Consider the following 19327-nt stretch of genomic DNA (forward strand, 5'->3'; position numbering starts at 1 on the left):
ATAAATTAAACTAATTAACAGTGCGATAGGGTTGTGTGAGGGAGCACGAAAGGTACTCCTTGGAAGCTGTAACAGAATAAAAGTGTCAGATGGAATTGTAAATTTATTGACCAAATGGTCGTGTCATATGTTCCATGTTACAATTAATACAATCCTTATCCATCTTTAAGCAAGCTGCATCATAAATCTGAATATTCCTTAATATAACTGTTTATTTTGGCTTTACTATGGATTCAAGGAGACAGTTGCTTTATAAATTTGCTACTAAATTAGGCAGGTATATAAATAGCTAAGCTGCTGCAAGTTGACTTGACAATTATATGCAGCCAGACGCCTGCTTCTTGGGAGAAAAGCAATGACAAACCTAGACAGCATCTTAAAAAGCAGAGACATCACCTTGCCGACAAAGGTCCGTATAGTTAAAGCTATGGTTTTCCCAGTAGTGATGTATGGAAGTGAGAGCTGGACCATAAAGAAGGCTGATCGCCGAAGAATTGATGTTTTTGAATTATGGTGCTGGAGGAGACTCTTGAGAGTCCCATGGACTGCAAGAAGATCAAACCTATCCATTCTTAAGGAAATCAGCCCTGAGTGCTCCCTGGAAGGACAGATCGTGAAGCTGAGGCTCCAATACTTTGGCCACCTCATGAGAAGAGAAGAATCCTTGGAAAAGACCCTGATGTTGGGAAAGATTGAGGGCACTAGGAGAAGGGGACGACAGAGGACAAGATGGTTGGACAGTGTTCTCGAAGCTACGAACATGAGTTTGACCAAACTGCGGGAGGCAGTGCAAGACAGGAGTGCCTGGCGTGCTATGGTCCATGGGGTCACGAAGAGTCGGACACGACTAAACGACTAAACAACAACAACAGTCACTGAAAGTAACATGGTGCCATGACTCATGAGCAGATGGCATGGAGATTAGATTGAACCTTTAGGGTTCAATTGCACATACCGGTAGTTTTTGTTCACATTCGAACACTTCTTAGCTGTTAAGCCACTGTCTTCTCTTCTGTCTCGAAGCTACGAACATGAGTTTGATCAAACTGGGGGAGGCAGTGCAAGACAGGAGTGCCTGGCGTGCTATGGTCCATGGGGTCACGAAGAGTCGGACACGACTAAACGACTAAACAACAACAAGCCACTGTCTTCACATTCATATTAAACCCAAGTAGTAGCCAGGGCATGTGTTCAGATAGCTGCACATGCATCTTGTTTTTTTTAAATATCATTCCTGCCCAGGAAGTGCAGAAAAGTCAGGCAATTGTAATTTCTGAGCATATACACTTCACCATTTTTTAGTTTTGTGCAAATATGTTGGATCAAAAGAAATGCTATCTCTCTATGCTTCTCCATTCAGGAGTGGGCCAGAATAGTTACTAGCATGGGTGGCAAATAAATGAAAGCACAAAGAAAGTAGTGGGTGAGGAAACCCAAAGTCAAAGGGAGCATTGCTTCTGTCCAAAATGAATACATTTATATACTTCCATTAGAAGGCAGGCCTGTCTTTGTTAAATGCAAGTCTGCCCTGGTCATGCATAGCCTGTGTAAGTGTGAGGTCACACACATGTACCTAATTTTAAGAGCAAGTGAAGGGTGAGGAGTGTTGAACCCTTCCCATGATCACCACTCACCTCCCTGCAACCTCTTTCCTCAGTCAACATTATCCCATCAGGCTCACTTCCAGTACAAGGGAGGTAAGCTGCGGGCAGGGTGAGCATTTAACAATCCTCACCCACAACCCCCTCTTGCATTTTGAGATCAGGTCCTCCACTTTATAGTCATTGAGGCAGGTCTAGATTTAAAAGGCATGTTCCTGCCATGTTTTGTTTGGCCATTTAATTCAGTTACCCACTTGAAAATTTTATGTAAGACACTGACTTTTCTGAGCATGTTTCTGTACTGTATTTTGTTTTACACAGTTTAAGAGCAAACAAACGCAGGGACTCTATTACATTCCTGCAAACAGCAGTAGTTAACAGGTAATTATCAGTAAAACATTTAGCCACAGAAGCTTGGATTCCCACCTACCAGTTGTCAACAATAAAAGCTTGGAGACTCCACAGGCTATTGGACAAACAGTCCACAGGGATCCCCAGTCAGCACTCTTAATGTAAATAAACAGCCCTGCGTTGAGTGGATAAACAAAAGCCTGGCTGTAAGTGATCACAGGGAAGAGGGAGAGATCAGGAAGCAGTAAAACTATTAGAACAACAAGAAGTGATTAACTTTATAAGAAACCCAGCATATCAGCTAGGATTCTGCTTTCATCCGATCACTTCATAAGCTGTATGCCATTTGTGAATTTGGAAGGCTGTTAAAATGGAAAAGTTGCCAGTTTTTACTTGAAGGTGGCTCTGAGCTTTAACAGCTGATAGGCAGAAGTTCAGCCAGAGGCAGTACACCTCTCAATACCAGTTTCTGGGGAGAGAGTTGTCATGCTCATAGCTTGTGGGTTTCCCTGTCATGGACTAGTTGGATACAGAGGAATTGTGGAAGGAACCAGCTGGGGAACCACCAAGGGGGAAAACCCCTGGGGAGTGATGGTGGGACAACAATGAGTGGTCAGAGGGAGAAGATTGGGAAGAGGAGATGTCAGAAGCTGAAGGGGTAACGGCTTAGTGAGCAGGGAGAGTCTATGGCAGAGAGAAGTCCAGAATCCAAGGCAGAAGCTGATGCAAGAGGGTGGGAGGAGTGTGGTCAAGAGGCAGAGATGAGTCAACCTGGTGAAGAGTCACAGGAGAGGCATGAAAAGGGCGGAGCAAAGACAGATGGCATGCAGATGCACTCTCCGATTGCTTGGAACAAACCTGGTAGAGGAGGAGACACAGGCAGCTGTGGGAAGGCAGGGATCTTTAGTCTTGGCAGCTGATTTCATGGAGTAAGACCTATAGGCCATGAGCTGCTGTGCTCATTAGGCCTGACACTCAGCCAAGTCTGTGAAGATCATGGTTTTACTAATGATCTTGGTTTAACTCCAACTTTGAACTGTATGATTCACTAGCTGGCTCGCTCTGTGACATTCCCATGGGTATCTGGTTGGCCACTGTGAGCACAGGATGTGGGACTTAGATGGGCCCTGGCATGATCCAATCGGGCTCTTCTTTTTTCTACAGTGTAGCATTTCCCACCTTGGAGAGAGATTGATGGGAGACACTGCACCAGTTGAATTTCAGTCCATCTGTTAAAGGCAAAGCATCTTTGTCGAGACGATGCCAGCCCACTTCACTTTACATGTATACATAATTTTATTTGTATGCCACCTTTTCACGGGTGAAGCCATGCTGAAGGCGGCTTACAACATGAAAAAAATGTAACTACAACATAACAGAAGTAGTCATAAACAATAAATAAAACATTGAAAAATACAAAGCCAAACTGAACAATTTCCACATAAATCACAACAAAATCTAAAATAAAGATGAAAAAAACAACAACCAATAATAACAATCACCACCCAGCAACCACCCCAGGCACTACGCCAGCCTATTATTTGATCCTAACTTTATTTTTGCTTTGAATGGGATATATTTCTGCAGATGGTATACTGTAGCCAGAAATATAGCCTTCATTGAGATGTTATTGATCTTAACATGTCTTCTTTTTTATGCTCTACCTTAAGAAGAAAGGATATAATTAACTGAAATTATTATTCTAATGGATCCTAAGAACAGAAAGAAAAGCCTACTAGTTCGGGCCATTGGCCCATCTAGTCTAGCATCCTGTTCTCACAATGGTCAACCAATGCCTATAGAAATCTCCAAAGCAGGACTTGAGCATAACAACATTCTCCCCATTTGTGATTCCCAGGAACTGGTGCTCAGAAACATTTTGCCGCCACCAGTATGTTTTGATCAGCCCACTCTTTTCATGAGCTCCCTTTATTATCCCCCCCTGCCCACTAGAAGCTCAGTTTGACCTTTGTGACCTGGAAACCTATTTCTGTGGACATTATGCCCTGCTGTCTTGTCCCTGCTGTCTCTGAAAATCATGTTGATCCAAGATGATTGGCATATGTTCCAAGACCACATGCCTTCTTTCAGTGTTTAATTTCTTTCTTTCTTTCTTTTAAAAAATTAATTTTATTCAGAGTTTTCAACATAAAATACAATAAAACTGTTTAATTTCTAAGGGGAGAGTTGCTGGATGCTGTACCCTCCTATCTAAAGCTCCCCACCTCATTATGTAGGGGTTGTCTCTGGGTAAGGAAAGCAACTTCTCACGTGTGTGTGTGTGTGTGTGTGTGTGTGTGTGCGCGCGCACACACACACACACACACACACACAGAGTTCTGGGCTGTTTCCTCAATTTGAAATATATTCCATCTAAGCTCTAGCTCAAACAGCACCTCTCTGTCCCTGTTTCAGATATTTTGGAGTGCCAGTTTAATTTTACCTCTTGAGATCGTCTACATCCTGTTTTCCCCAGGTTCCTTTAATCTCTTATGCATTTCTTAAAGATTTTCTTAATTCTTCCCCCCCTTTGTTGGCAGACCCTAGATCTTCTAACGAACATTCATGCTGTGTCCTCCAGTAACTTGAAAGCAATTAAGCAAAAAGTAACAATTTTAGACATCTATCATATAATTTGAAATTACATATGGATTTAGAGTTGAGGGATGGAGAAGAGTGCTTTGAAAGATTAGTTCTTAAATTTTGATTTAAGAACTGACTTATTAACTGAAATAATATGAAGCGGGTTCCTCTTTTTCTGACCTTTGCAAAGTCTAACCTAGTCAATTATTACAGCGAAGCAGGGAATCGGGGAATTGCTTTGAATCAGTCAGATCCAAACAGATTTAAGTTTGCATGGGGCTGAATAAGACATTCATTAAAAAAATAAGCTATACCACACAAGGAATAGTTCTGCAAAACAACAGGGCTGTAAGACACACAGCACACCTCCAAATGAAGGAAGATGCCCTTGTACTATGAGAAGGAAGAACACGAAGAGTCCAAATTTAAATTTGAGCAAGCTTTACCTTCGTTTGGATTTATAGCCAACCTCCAGAGCTAAACAAACAAACAAACTCCACATCCTAAAATGTGAGAGGAAGTATCCAAGAAGTTAACAACCTCGTGTTTTATAGATTGACAATACAGAAACACCCTAAACTAGGAGAGCTCTCAAATGCTAAGACCTCCTGCCAACCTAGCAGTTTGAAAGCACATCAAAGTGCAAGTAGATAAATAGGTACCGCTACAGCAGGAAGGTAAATGGCGTTTCCGTGTGCTGCTCTGGTTTGCCAGAAGCAGCTTTGTCATGCTGGCCACATGACCTGGAAGCTGTATGCCGGCTCCCTCGGCCAATAACGCGAGATGAGCGCCGCAACCCCAGAGTCGGTCACGACTGGACCTAATGGTCAGGGGTCCCTTTACCTTTACATATTGAAGTATGAGTCTATTGTATGTACCATGAAGAGTCTGAAGAGTGGCATAGAGGACAAAGGAAGCAGAAGCAGAGACAGGCCAGGATCGAAAAGGCCACTCACGGAACACTGTGCATACAATGCAGCTTTTCCACACCCCATTCCAAAGGCAGTCCCTTGCACCAACTGAAAAACTACTCCTGATAGTCAGGGGGCTTGCTGCATTAGGATTCAATGTGGGGGTGCATCTGGAAGGGAAAATTGCCCTGCTGTGCGTGCCTGGAAGTTTACTCTATTTGGACACAAGATGACTGAATCCTGACTAAGCTCAACAACTAAGACCCTATTGTTTGTTGATTGCTGTCCAATCCTAGTGCAGCCTGAGGTTTATCAGTCACCAGTTACCTTTTACACAGAGTTGACCCACTGGCATTAATTGCCATGATTTACTTAAGTCCATTAATTTCAGTCGGTCTACTCTGAGTAAAAGTTAGTTGACGACAAACCCCAGGCTGGTAAGCTTCATCAGCAACTCTAGTGGTAAGTCTCCTCTCCTATATGTGCTGTTTTAGTAACTCACCCACAGAAAGAACACAATAATTTTAGAGTCCTTAAATATTCATAATTCTCTTACAAGTCTTGCTAATGCAATCAAAAATCAAAATTGGCTATTTCAGAGGTTTTATTCTGAGGTAACAAGGGGGTGGGATTCCAGAGTATTTCAGCTCCCCCTATTGTTGGCTATTTTTGGTCATTTATGGCACTGTCCCTGTGCAAGCTGCTAAGTGGTGCTTTATTTTCTTTATGGAACTTTAAACTTCACACACCAGAGGTAGCATGTCTGCTATTGTGCATCTGACCCCAGGGAAGTGATCCAGAAGCACCAGATCTTACAGAGAGTTGCTAATTCTTATTTAAATATCATATTCATTTCTTGAATGTGCAAACATATCAGAGGCTGAAGTGAGTTCAGAGGTTCTTACAGCAGGATTGCATAAAGACAGCTTTAGCAGATAACACTGGAGGATGCCATTTCAAAAAAGTATGTTCACAAAGAAAGCGTTCCCATTCTGTGTTTCTTAAACTCTAGAAGACACTGGCCTTCTCTGAAAGGTGCCCAGCTTGACGCAGTCAGCTCCATTGTCATCTGACTAGTAGTGCAGTTGAAAGTTGAACACTGATTAAATTGTGCAGAGTCCAGAGATAGTTGAAAGCATAGCACAAAGTGAATTGTGGAAAGAAAGAGCTAGTTTCTGATTTGCGCTGGGAGAGAGCGCAAGCCTTTCTTCCCTGTGCCTGAAGTACTCTTCTTCCAAGTTGTACACACTGTGAAAAGAAGAATTTGCCTTTGTCACTACATTTATTCAGCTTCTTCTTTGTTGTGTAATCACTGATCATTTTGATCCTGGAAACCACTGACTTGCTAAAAAAATATATATACTGGAAGTTCAATTGTATTGTCCTGCTAAGTGCTAAGGAAATTTTAACTACTGATAGGATTGCCAAATTTCAAAAGATAAAAACAAGGACATCCCAAAAGTTGTTGAGCTTTTTTTTCTTACAGAGACACCCCCAAAAAATGCAATTTTTAATTGACTTGCCTAAGATCCAGGACAAAATGCCGCCTTTTGGAAATCCCCAATTCCGCCAATGAAATCCCGTTAATTTCTGGGAAAATCTGTACACATGGCAGCCCTAGTTGCTGATCAGGCATGGAGGCACGGGATCCTTAAGAGTTGAAACAGACAGAGATGACTGAGATCTCTGCCCAACCATGAAGCAACCTTAGTCAGTCTTTGGGTCAGTCACCCCACAAGGTTGTGGTACGGATAAAATGAAATAACTCACATATATGCCACACTGAAAACCTTGGAGGAAATAAAAATGTAATCAACAGACTCACAAAACTTTTCTGAAGCTTGGGCAAGATTAAACTTGCCATCCAAAGAACACACAGGACAGAGTCTTTTCATCGTAGCATCCAGGAAGCTTTGGTGTCTCTCACTTTTTTGCTGTCCCTGGTGTGCTTCCGAAACCCTTTTTCATTCACCATAACTTTGTTTTTGCTTCTCTTCCCTCTCCTCACACCTTCTGATTCCTGGCTTTTACCTGTTTGGTTGTTGTTTTAGTTTAAAACTGCAATCCTACAGACCTAGAGTACGTCCCATTAAACTCATTGAGACCTAATTCTGCATAGACATGCCTAGGAACATGCTATTCGCTAATGTTGTGAACTACTTTGTGGGCTCTTGTGAGTGGACAAAAGGCGGGGTATAAAATCATATGTTTTAAAGATAACATAAAGACAGTAGGCCCACTGTCTGGTTCTTCAGCATGGGGCACTGGCTGATTAAGAATGAAGGGAGGGAGGGAATGCATATTACTCTTTCCCTTGACATTGCCTGCAATAGGAAAGCTATATGCCACAGGAAGATTGCCTCTACTAAACCGCCTGAAGCTGGACTGCTAATTTTGCCTCAGCAGAAAATACCTCTGCAATTTTATATAAACCAATAATTTATATACACAATTAAAGTGAATGAGAATAATTCAAGGCGAGGCTTACCGAGTTTCATTGCCAGTGCCCCATGCAGATGAACCAGACAGTGAAATCAATACAGAACTTCATTTGTGTGTGTATGTTCAAAGAGACACATTGCAACTTGGGTTGGTTCTTATCCCTGATCACATATCTAAAAATACCCATAGTAATATTAATTAACAATAAAACGAATAATTTTGATTGCCTTCTGTACTACAGTGCAGTTTCCAATAAGACAACACTTTCATCACCTGTAACAGCTTAGTTGGTGGCTTATGTAATTCATTCAAAGTATGTTAAACTAAATGAAGCACCACTTCATTCGTTGGACTGGTCATGTTCGGATGCCCGATGATCGTCTTCCAAAGCAACTACTCTATTCCGAACTTAAAAATGGAAAGCATAATGCTGGTGGTCTACAAAAGAGGTTTAAAGACTGTCTCAAGGCAAATCTAAAAAGAATGTAGTATAAACACTGACAACTGGGAAACACTGGCCTGTGAGCGCTCCAGTTGGAGAACAGCCTTTACCAAAGGTGTCATGGGCTTTGAAGACACTCAATCTCAGGATGCAAGGGAGAAACACAAATCCATATTGTGATCAGCTCTCTCCCAGAAACCAATGTCTCCACTGTGGAAGGACGTGTGGGTCCAGAATTGGCCTCCACATTCACTTATGGACTCATTGTTAAAACCATGTTTATGGAAGACAATCTTACTCGGCTACGAGTGATCGGTAAAGAAGCACAAGTTATTTCTTTAACCGGAAGCAGGTAATGCTACTGCCGCCTTCCATTCTGCTATAAGTAATGTTCTGGTTAAAGGGTCTTGTCACAGATGGGGTGTTGGCTACTCCCGAGTAAGCACTCCACACATCCTCTGGATTTTCATAGTTTTATTGTGCATGCTATATACAGTGGTGAGATGTCTCAAATCATGTCTGCTCTGCATGGGGCAGAAGCCCACAATGGCGTCTCGTGGGCTCTGACCCCCCTTTTAAGCCTGGGCATCCAAACGCCCCTCCTCCTTGCTCTATGGGTCCTCCGTGGTCCCAAACCAGGCTCCTGAGGTGCCGGTCTACCTCCTTTCCAGCCCCTGCTGAAGCTAGCTCCTCCCCTGCTTCCCTGCTACCAGCCTGGAGCTGAGCCACCAGGACTCTGCAGAGCCCTGGACCCGTCTTAACCCTTCCTGTTCCTGATTTAAACTCCCAGACTTGCTGCTGCTCTCCCATCTGATGGAAGTAAGCAGAGTGGGCTGCTCTCTGCAAGCCCTCTCTCTTACATCCACTCCCCCTCCAGGCTCCCCCCTCCCCCCTTTCTGAGGCCTGGGTTGCCTGGTCTGATGTCTGTAAAGAGGGCTGGAAGCCTGACAGGTCTTCCTCCTCTGCTGTAGTGTGTGTAAAATCCTGTTCCCAGTCGGTGCTGGGTGGCTGGTCCGTGTAGTTCCCTCCGTTGTCATCCTCCTCCTCCCTCTGGACAATTGCTTCCGATTCCCGGAGGGCTCCTTGGGTCTGCGTCTCCCAAGCTCCCCACCTGGGATTGCCCTCCCCCTCTGTGTCCCCTGTGCTACTGACATGTGGTGGTTCGGATCTGTGGGAGAAAGGAGCGTGCAGTTCCAGTGTGCGGCACTCCCCTTGCATGGTGTGCATAAGTGCCTCCGCGTTTTGGGAAGCAGGAGTGTCCTGCCTGGCCATCAGACATTTTAACCCCCCCTCCCCCCTTCGGGAGCCCGGGCTTGCTGTGGCACTGTAGACCTCCTCTTCTTCCTTTCTTTCTGGAACCTCTTGGCTGCCTTCTCCCTCCACCCTTCTGTCTAGTGTCTTTTGTGTGATTTCCTCCCCCTCCCTCCTGTCAGCGTCTTGTGTTGGATGTGTGTCACGTCCTCTGAACCTTGGGCTTTCCCTGAAGTGTGAGAGCAAAGACCTGTGACCCACGGGATGGACCTTTCTCGCTGTAGGTACTTCCCCCCTGAAGGTGACAGGGTTGATCTGTGTCAGAACCTTGAAGGGCCCCAGCCTTCTGGGTGCCAGCTTCTTCCCCCTTCCTCCCATGGGAAGGCCTTCTGACCACAGCCAGACCCTGTCCCCTCCGTGGAAGACCTTCTCCAGTCCCCTGTGATGGTCTGCCCCCTCCTTGTAAGCCTCATTGCCCCTTGCCACGTCTCCATCCAGTTGTTGGTGTACTGTCTCCCTCCTCTCACCCCATGCCTCAATAGGTGGTCCCCCAATCTCCCCCTCCCCCTGCTCTGGGAAGGCTCTGGGGTTTCGCCCAAGACTGGCCTTACTGGGTGTGAGCCTCGTGAAGACATGTACTGCATGCCCCTCCGTGGGGTTGTCATGATATTGCCTGAGAATCTTCCCTCTGAGGGAGTCCTGGGGCATATACCGGGCATCATTGCTAAAGAGTAACCCCTCTTTCTCTGCAAGCCCTTCCCCTGCCCCCTCTCCCTCCCTCAAGTCCCTCCGTATGTTCTGGGTAAAAGTGTCCTCTTTGGTGAGTTGGCTCAGTTTCTCTTCCTGCATCCCCGCCTCTGCGTCGTTCCATCCGCCTGGGGAGCTGATGTGGTGCGATCCTGAGGATTCTCCTTCTTTCCTGCAGTGCTCCTTGCCGTCTGCATCTCCAAAGGTGAGATCTCCCTGGCGCTGGCTGCCCACAGGGTCATTGTCCATTAAGTCCAAATCTAGCACTTCTGCGTGCTTGTTCACTGTCATCTTCCGAGAGGGGGTCTGTTGCGTGACCTCACCCTCCTGCAATTCCCTGCCGTCTATGGCCGAGACGCTCATGGGAAGCTTCCTTGGGAAAAGGGGAATCTGATTCTGCCTAGCAAAGTCCACCGATAGGAAATCATTGCTGTTGCCCCTGCAGAGAAGCCCGACTGTCTCCTGGGTCTGGCCTCTTGGCAGCTGCAGACTTACTTCCATCTCTTTGTCGTGCTGTGGGGTGTTACAGGAGGGCTCAGTTGTTGGTGCTCTGCCTGGCCCCTCCCCTCCTGATCTGGCATCCAGGCTTGTGTCTGTGCCTGCTCTCGCCATTCCTTCCTCTGGGGGCAGTGTTCCACCAAGTGGCTGGGTGCATTGTAAAGGCATCTCCCGCCTTTCTCTTCCCTCTGTTTTCCCGCGTCAGCGTTTGAAAGTACCCGCGCGCGGGCTTTGTCCCTCTGCATCACATCTGGCTGGAGGGGTCTGTGCTGGGCTGCAGCTGCCTCCCCGGGACTGTATGGGAACTTGTGGCCGCTGCCTTTCCCCTCCGTCTGTCCCCTCTGCCCGGACTCGCCTCTCAGCCTCCTGCACTTCCACGCCACCATGCCTCTCAGCCTTAGAGCCAGCTTGTGCTGAGGGTCGCCCTACAAAGTGCTGGCCCGTCCCGAGTGTCCTCTCTGCTTGTCCAGCCTCCGCTCCTCCGGCTTGGCTGTGTTCAGAGCTGCTCGGTTCACTAAGCCTGGCTTCCCCTGTGCCCGGGTGCCTACCTGGTGTTTGAGCCGTTCCATAGTTGCAGGGTGCTGGCTGCAGCTTGCTCTCTGCTACCCCCCTCACGCATGCCAATCCTCCCTTGGCATCTCTCTCTTCTGCTTTAGATGCTGCCAACTTCATGCCGGCTGCTACATTTGCAGCCCTCTTCCCTCGGGGTAGCCATCAAAAGATTGTGGGCTTGCTGTCACAGATGGGGTGTTGGCTACTCCCGAGTAAGCACTCCACACATCCTCTGGATTTTCATAGTTTTATTGTGCATGCTATATACAGTGGTGAGATGTCTCAAATCATGTCTGCTCTGCATGGGGCAGAAGCCCACAATGGCGTCTCGTGGGCTCTGACCCCCCTTTTAAGCCTGGGCATCCAAACGCCCCTCCTCCTTGCTCTATGGGTCCTCCGTGGTCCCAAACCAGGCTCCTGAGGTGCCGGTCTACCTCCTTTCCAGCCCCTGCTGAAGCTAGCTCCTCCCCTGCTTCCCTGCTACCAGCCTGGAGCTGAGCCACCAGGACTCTGCAGAGCCCTGGACCCGTCTTAACCCTTCCTGTTCCTGATTTAAACTCCCAGACTTGCTGCTGCTCTCCCATCTGATGGAAGTAAGCAGAGTGGGCTGCTCTCTGCAAGCCCTCTCTCTTACAGGTCTTAAATTATTACATGAAATAAAATCATTTGTAGGTTATCTAGTTTAATCCTGGAAAGATTGCTCACTGCCAGCTGATGGGGATCTGTGTAGTCCAGCATGGCTGTGGTGGGTCAATGTGGCTCCCTGGCTTCATTGTGGCTGGGGGAGGACATCACTTCCTCCTCTGACAGCCACACTGACTGCTGGCGCTCACCCCTGGTTGCAGCCAATCATGGAAGTCCTAGGGGGCATGGTTTGGGGTGAAGACCGGAGGAAAGACTTCTTCCTTCTCTGCTCTTTGAAGGCACTGGATTGGAACCTTAGTATAAGGATCCTCTTTAAAGGGATCCAAGGGGAGGTGGTTCTGGTTGCTCAGATGGGGGCTGATGGGGCTATAGCATACCCAAAATGGTGATCTTGGATGGGTCCCCCCAATTTGTACATCATAGGGTGGTCCTTAAAGTTGATTAACCTTGCCAAATCAATCCACTCAGGATACACACCCAATGCCTGCACCGAAACCTGCTAACATCTGTAACATCCATTGGAGTTGTGGCCTGTTTAAATCCCAATTGGTTGCGCTGTGTTTATTGCAACTATATCATGCCTGCTCTGGTCCATGGGGTCACGAAGAGTCGGACACGACTTAACGACTAAACAATAACAAATATCATGCCTTAGCCCCACAGCCTGCTGTGACTCCAATGCTCCTTGGCCCACAACTTAAAGCCATGGTGGAATATTTCTGAACAGCTGCCTGGATATGGTATCTAGGTGATCTGGACCTAGTGATGAAAAGGTCACCAGGAAAGAGCACTAGGAACATGCTCACATCCCATTCAGAGCATATGAGCGTTATTTTTTTTATAGATGCAATGCCTATTTCTGAAATAAACACTGGTACCTGATACCAGCATGGCTTTGGTTTAGGTCAAGCACTGTGCTCCGATCAAACACAGTTCTTAATATCTTTCTTCAGCATTTTAAAATATTGTTAAAAGCTGGCATAGCTCCATTCCTCTGCCCATTTACTTCAGGTTGTGTAAGACCACTTTATAGTTTGCAGGTTCATTATTGCAGCCAACAGTTTAGTATATTCGTCCATTTGCTGTGAACATAATCTATATAATGTGTTATTTCCCCCACATGGGGCGAGTCATTGAATGCAGAAGGCACAGAAAGTGCCCAGAGACAAAAATCGCCATCCTTTTCATTGCAGGGAAACTGGGGAAGAAAAATATCTCCTGCAGTTAACAGAAACAACAACAAAAAACTTTACAAAATGGTTCTCATTTGGATAACTACAGAATCCTCTCTAAATCTTGGGGATTTAGCCAGAGAACATATTGGTTCCAGCAGACTATGTAAAGTTAATTAAGGATGATTAATGGAGCATTTTCCTTCCAATGATATCTGTGACAGAACAAAGCTGTCTCAGGCTTGTCAAGCAGAATTTGAGTTGAATGAGTATTTATGTGATCAGATCTGAAGGGCTGCCTCTTGACAGAGCAGGGATTCATCAATCAATTGCACCGGCTTGCAGTGGTGGGAAATTGGTCTATCAGCATAGCTATACTCCCATCCCCCATTTTTTCATTCTATCATCCCTCCGGCTACAATGCATCTTTAACTTGTACCTCTGACCACCTTAAGAGCTATCAGAGAGAAGTAAAAGCAAGGGCTAAAACATCTATTATGGGGGTGATTTCTCAGCTGTACTCATACAATTGATTTCTTTTAAGCAGAAGTCCAAGCAGTCACTGTAAAATGATGTGTGCCTGTTCAATGAATTAATTGGTTTAATAACAGTTTAGTTTTTGAGCCTGATTTTTTTAAGTGTTTCTTCATTTGCTGATTGCTAATTCCTCTACGGAATCTTCCCCCCACTCCAGATTAGCCTCTTTATTGAAATATGTAAAAGCTCTTCATTTAAATTCTATTTATTCTTAATTTGAGTTCTAAGATATCCAGAAGGGCTCAAGGCAAATTAGAGTCTTAGGGGGGGAAATCCAAACAAACTGGTGAAACAAAATACACAGCAACATAATGAAGAATTGCACACCATCAGATTTGGGTTGATTCATGTGGCCATTTTTGAGGCCTTAATGCTGCCAAGAGTTGATTTCTCATTTTATTATAATAATTTATTAAATTTATATACCAGCCTTCATCTGGTTTACAGTACAAAGATATATAACATATTAGCATAACGAACAAAACAATACCACTCAGTTTTGGAATATGAAAGAATTGCTGTGGAAGAAGACTTATTATTATTATTATTATTATTAATCTGAGAGTTAGCTTTCAGGGAAATTCTCAGGTGTGAAGGCATTCCATAATTTTGAGGCAACCCCAATCATGCTTCTGTTTGGGTCTTCCCATAAAGGTCTGGCCCACACTATGTACAGTATAGCAGAATACATTATTTCCAGCAAAAAGTCCTGAGCTCATCCAAGGAAAGCGTGAAACGTGCACAGAAAACAACTTCTTTGGATGAGACCTACCCTGAGATAGCGTTGAATAGCAGAGGGAGTGGGAAAAGAGGACCTTCTGGAACAGTATTTATCCTAGAACCTTGGACAACTTTGGGCAACAGCCTCTGGTACTGTGTTGGCTCAGGATGTCCTTCCTCAGTTTGGAAGAGGGAGCACTGAGTAAGGGGAATATGAAAAAAGATGTTGGACTTGGTCCTCACAGCTCCAAACCCATCCATGCTTAATGCTGCCTCTGACATGTAGCATACGGCAAAATCTGACATTGGGAATTGTGTGTGCAAATCATATGAAGAATATAATTTGAATTCTGGAGATTATCTCAGCAAGTTGTCCTTCCTATAGTGATTGCTGAGCAGATACATTTTCCATAGCTAACTATGAGAGTACCATTGTGTGTGTGCATGCCACAAGCAAACCCAAAATGTCTAAATATTTAACCAATGTTATTTCAAAGAACTTCATTATTTATCTTCTTGATGGTTTATGTTATATCACATTCTCTTAGTCTCCTCTTTCTCTCCGTGCAGTTGTGGTTTATCATGAAATAGCACATCTGCAGCCACAGCCAAGTTGGACCAGTTGCAAAAGATGCGTTTGGATATCATAAACATGACAAAAGATAGATTACATTGAGCCTTTCTCCATGTTTAACCATTTTAATATGTTTCCTATGCAGAAGAGGCTCTAAATTTACTTAATATATGTTAGCACTTAGGCACATGGTTAGGAACATGACTCGGGTCTTAACCTATTCGTATATAAATGAGGAGCTTCCTGTCTGAGTACAAGAAAGAGGGAGAATTTATGTCAAACAATCAGGAATTTAATACATAGTGCTCTATTAGGATGTCCACTTTGTGTACATACTCTTAAAGGCATGATTACGAATAACTTCACTTCTTATAAACATTGTGACTGAAGAAATTACTCACAGATACAACAAAAAGGGAAAGAAAGGTAGGAGATTTTGAGCCGCAGCCAATAAGGGAATTACTTTCCCTGAAAAGGTTAAAAATCACCGCATTTATTTTGCGTGCCATAATATTTGTCTTTGAAGGTTTAGTTTTCTTCAGAAACCAAGGGGAAGATGTTGCATGTGGCAAGATTTTAGTGACCTAGGTCCAAAGTTATATCATAGATCCAACACTTTCCCCCGACAGCTTTGGTTTTAATGTCAGACAAAATCTCCGTGGTGAGTAGATATTTACATCATTGTAAAAAGAGCTTTCCATTCTTTGATGGGGTGAGAAGGCTAATTCTACCAGTTGTACAACCCATTCAATTTCCACTGTAATTAGCAGAAACAGAGAGTACTTAGTATTAGATAAACTAGGCAAATCACAGAATTTGATTCTAGCACTTTTTTAAAAAAATCGGAAGTCTAGTAAACACCTTTTTTTTAACCTTTTCACTTTTAAGAGAAAAGATTTGTGTCACATGAATTTAGGATTATGCACCTAATGAGTGAGGAAGTCTGGCATTTATGGATATCTACTGTAATACATCCTGCAACTTATGGCTGCTTGTTAAAGAACTGCTAAATATATGTGTTATACCAACAGCCTTCAAATAATGAGTTATAAAATTAAATTTGAGTCCATTTTTCAGATAGTGATTTATAGCAAGGTGCTATTGGCCAACACACTAACACAGTCAGGCATTAATACAAGTTAGACATAACTGAACAGGCCTTTATGGGAATGAAGTGCTGTTATTTTAAAAAATATTACCAATACAAAGGCATTCTGATATTATTAGTATCATAATATTTTAAAATTGTGTATTACAAAGTTGAAAAATGTAACTTTTTTTGAAAAATAAATAGTAGCTTATGCAGTGCTTTATGTTCATTCTTGTGAAATATCTGACGATGGTCAGTACCTAAATCACAGTAATGAATTACAGAGACATGGGTGTTTCCATCTGATAAAAAATTGATCTAACATGTGAAATTGTTCCACACTATGGATTCTCTACAGGAGAGTCAGTCCCATGTAGGAAGTTGTATGCATTCTGTGTGGCAAGTTTGTGTTTCATTGTGGATAGGTCCACACTTCTTAAGTAACCCATTGTACCTCATTGTAATGGCCAGGCTGTATTCTACCAAGCAGCCTTGTATGCTCTCCAAGTGGTAGGATTATAGTGAACAAACAAGACTTTGCAGAGACAAAGACTGGAGGAATGTGTAGATTTAAAACAAGATAATTAAAAAGGTTTCTCATAATGAGCAGCACTTGTGGGTCCTGAAAGCCTTGGGTCACCAGGTTGCCAGAGGTGACAGATAATGCAACATAAGAAGTAGAGGGGGAATTGTCTCTATTTGAACAAATATCAGATCCATTGGGAATCTCGGAACTGCTGCAAAATGAATTAGAAGGTTTATTTGGGGAGGTAAAAATTATTTCATTAGAGGCAAAGGGAAAAGAACCGTATTCACTTTCAGCTGTGCTTATGTGTGTGTATGATTCACCTCGTAAATCTTATACACACTTACGGATAGATAAAGTGATTAGTTTTATGTTTTTATGTTTTACTGTTTTTGTATATTTTATAATACTTTGCATTTTAATGTTTTGCAAGATACTTTGAGACGCTTCTTTGTTAAACACTACAAATAAATTTAAAATAAATTATAAAATTAAATGGGACTTACTCCCATACAAGTGTATATAGCATTCTACTTCCAACTCTCAGTTCTTACACAATGTCCGAACATCTGCCCTCAAGGTTGTGTTTCTCTTGAAAGGATATTGTGTTTTTGTTACCTTGAATGGCAATTTTTGTACTTCTGAAATGTGCATTATGAGATACCGTATGCAAGCACATGGCCCAGGCTGGCCCTCTGTGTACAGTCCCAACATCATTGTTATAGTCACTCAGAATGCCTGGGCTTCAACATCACTCTTCATCCTTTCTCACTTGATTCTTTCTCACTATCAGAAAACATTTGCCTGTTGTTTAAAAGCAGCATTTGATAGTGCAATTCAGTGTAGTGTGAGAACAAAAATTGGTTAGAGCAAGGTAGTAGGCAGTTTCTAAGGGATGCAGAGACTCAAGTCCAGCTAAAAGTCCTGCTCCCTAAATCAGATATCCAAAACCAAGCTTTGTTTACTGCGTAGTGAGAAAAATGTACTCTTGTCATGCTGATTGTTATTCCATCACATATTTCTAGATTAAGCACTGCTATGAAAATCAGTTGTCCAACAGCAGTCCATGCCCTCACTCCCCTGTAATGAACCCATTCTTTTTCTTTCCCCGGATAAAATCTCACCCTGAAAATCTCAATGTAAGTACTTGGCTGTGCAAGCTCACTATCATTTATTAGTCTTGTACCCTCAGATTAATTGAGTAGCATTTTTAACAGGCCAAAGGCAAAGGTTGCACAACTTTGCTTTACACATTTGCCATGGAGACTGTTCCTACTTTCTCTACCCTTCCTCAAGAGCTTTGTGTTGTCAACAGCGAATGTCCCTACAAGTGTGCTGCTGTTTTTCTGAGGTGCTCAAACTCCCTCTGCATTTCAACATGGCAAAACATTTTCCATAGTAGATGTGAGGGATACTCTGGCTGCTTCTTCACCAAGTGAAGCTTGCTTCTGCCCAACAAATGTCTGAACTGGGACGTTGGATAGTTCTTAGAGTGGAATTGAAGCCTTCCCCACAAACTGGGCACAATCTAGAAAAAAATTAGTTGCCATAACTCATCAAGACTTCAGTTAATTGTAATTATTCCAGTCTTGTGATTCAATAGGAAGCAGTTACAATTGACTTTTGCTGGATATTGCTCTAGTTGTCTCTAGCTATGCACCTACTATGCTGCAGAATAGCAATGCAGGATGGAGTCTTTCTTTCTTTCTTTCTTTCTTTCTTTCTTTCTTTCTTTCTTTCTTTCTTTCTTTCTTTCTTCAGGATTATTTTCCCCCAAATTGCCTTTCCATAAAACAGCTGCTTACATTTAATTTCCACCTGCAGAGGTTCTGTTTTCAATGGCAGAAAATGTCATTTATGCAAGGAAAATGCCCCAAGGTGTTGTTCTTTTGGAGGGTAAGTTTTATGTGTGTACATTTTTCCTACTGACTGGTGAGCAGTCTTCTGAGTGTAACTTTACCCCTCCAATAAATAATGAAGCAGGGTGGTACAACTGCTTGATGCTTGGTAGATATTGATTAGTTTCTGCCAACATGAAAATCTCGTCTGGGTTCTGTAATTTCAGAGGACAAGCTGTTGAAAGCAAATTAATTATGCTGTTGCAGTTGCTTTGCACAACTGGCAAAAGAGGCTTCAGGGCACAGGTTGTCACTAATGTCTTCTCATAGCCACAAAGGTACTACTTGACTACCATTTGCCTGATAGTACTGGTCAGCGGGTAGATGAGCACATGGGCGTGGGGATAGGGAGGAAACTGAGTATGAATGAAGGTGGCTGGATTACAGAGCAAAACCATAGGGTGGACAATCCAGAGCCATTGTCCATCACAGGGCAGATTCTGAGAAACAAAATTCATCTGAAGGTGCTGAATGAGGACACAGGCAGATAAAGAAATCAGTGGACTGGGAGGAAGGCAAGGAGATGATCAGGAAGAGGCATGCTCAAAAGCAGAGTAACATGGAACAAACTAGGGAGGCATTTAAGCAAAGTTTAGCCCGTGTCCAGGCAAAGATCCAGACTTAACCATCAACAAGCTGCATTAGGAAGAAGCAGTTGGATACTTAGGGGATGTCAGGATGGGATGCTGGGACCTGGGAGGACAATACTGCTAATTCTTCAGCCAGTAGACAGATTAATGAGTCTCCAGTTCAGGTTCTTCCTAGTGCAACACCTTTGATCCCATGA

At 43.7% G+C, this 19327-nt stretch overlaps 1 protein-coding gene and 1 long non-coding RNA gene across 17 annotated transcripts in view; both read left to right on the forward strand.

The window, feature by feature from the left end:
• MECOM (MDS1 and EVI1 complex locus) overlaps positions 1 to 19327 on the forward strand; it is a 490680-nt gene that overhangs the window by 356211 nt on the left and 115142 nt on the right. The window lies entirely within an intron of this gene.
• On the forward strand, positions 884 to 15708 carry LOC132592146 (uncharacterized). Its single transcript, XR_009557566.1, has 2 exons — positions 884 to 8734; positions 12015 to 15708. It is a non-coding gene; the product is annotated as an uncharacterized LOC132592146 (long non-coding RNA).

The sequence above is a fragment of the Zootoca vivipara genome, chromosome 5 (genome assembly GCF_963506605.1).
Source record: "Zootoca vivipara chromosome 5, rZooViv1.1, whole genome shotgun sequence".
Taxonomy (NCBI): Eukaryota; Metazoa; Chordata; class Lepidosauria; order Squamata; family Lacertidae; genus Zootoca; species Zootoca vivipara.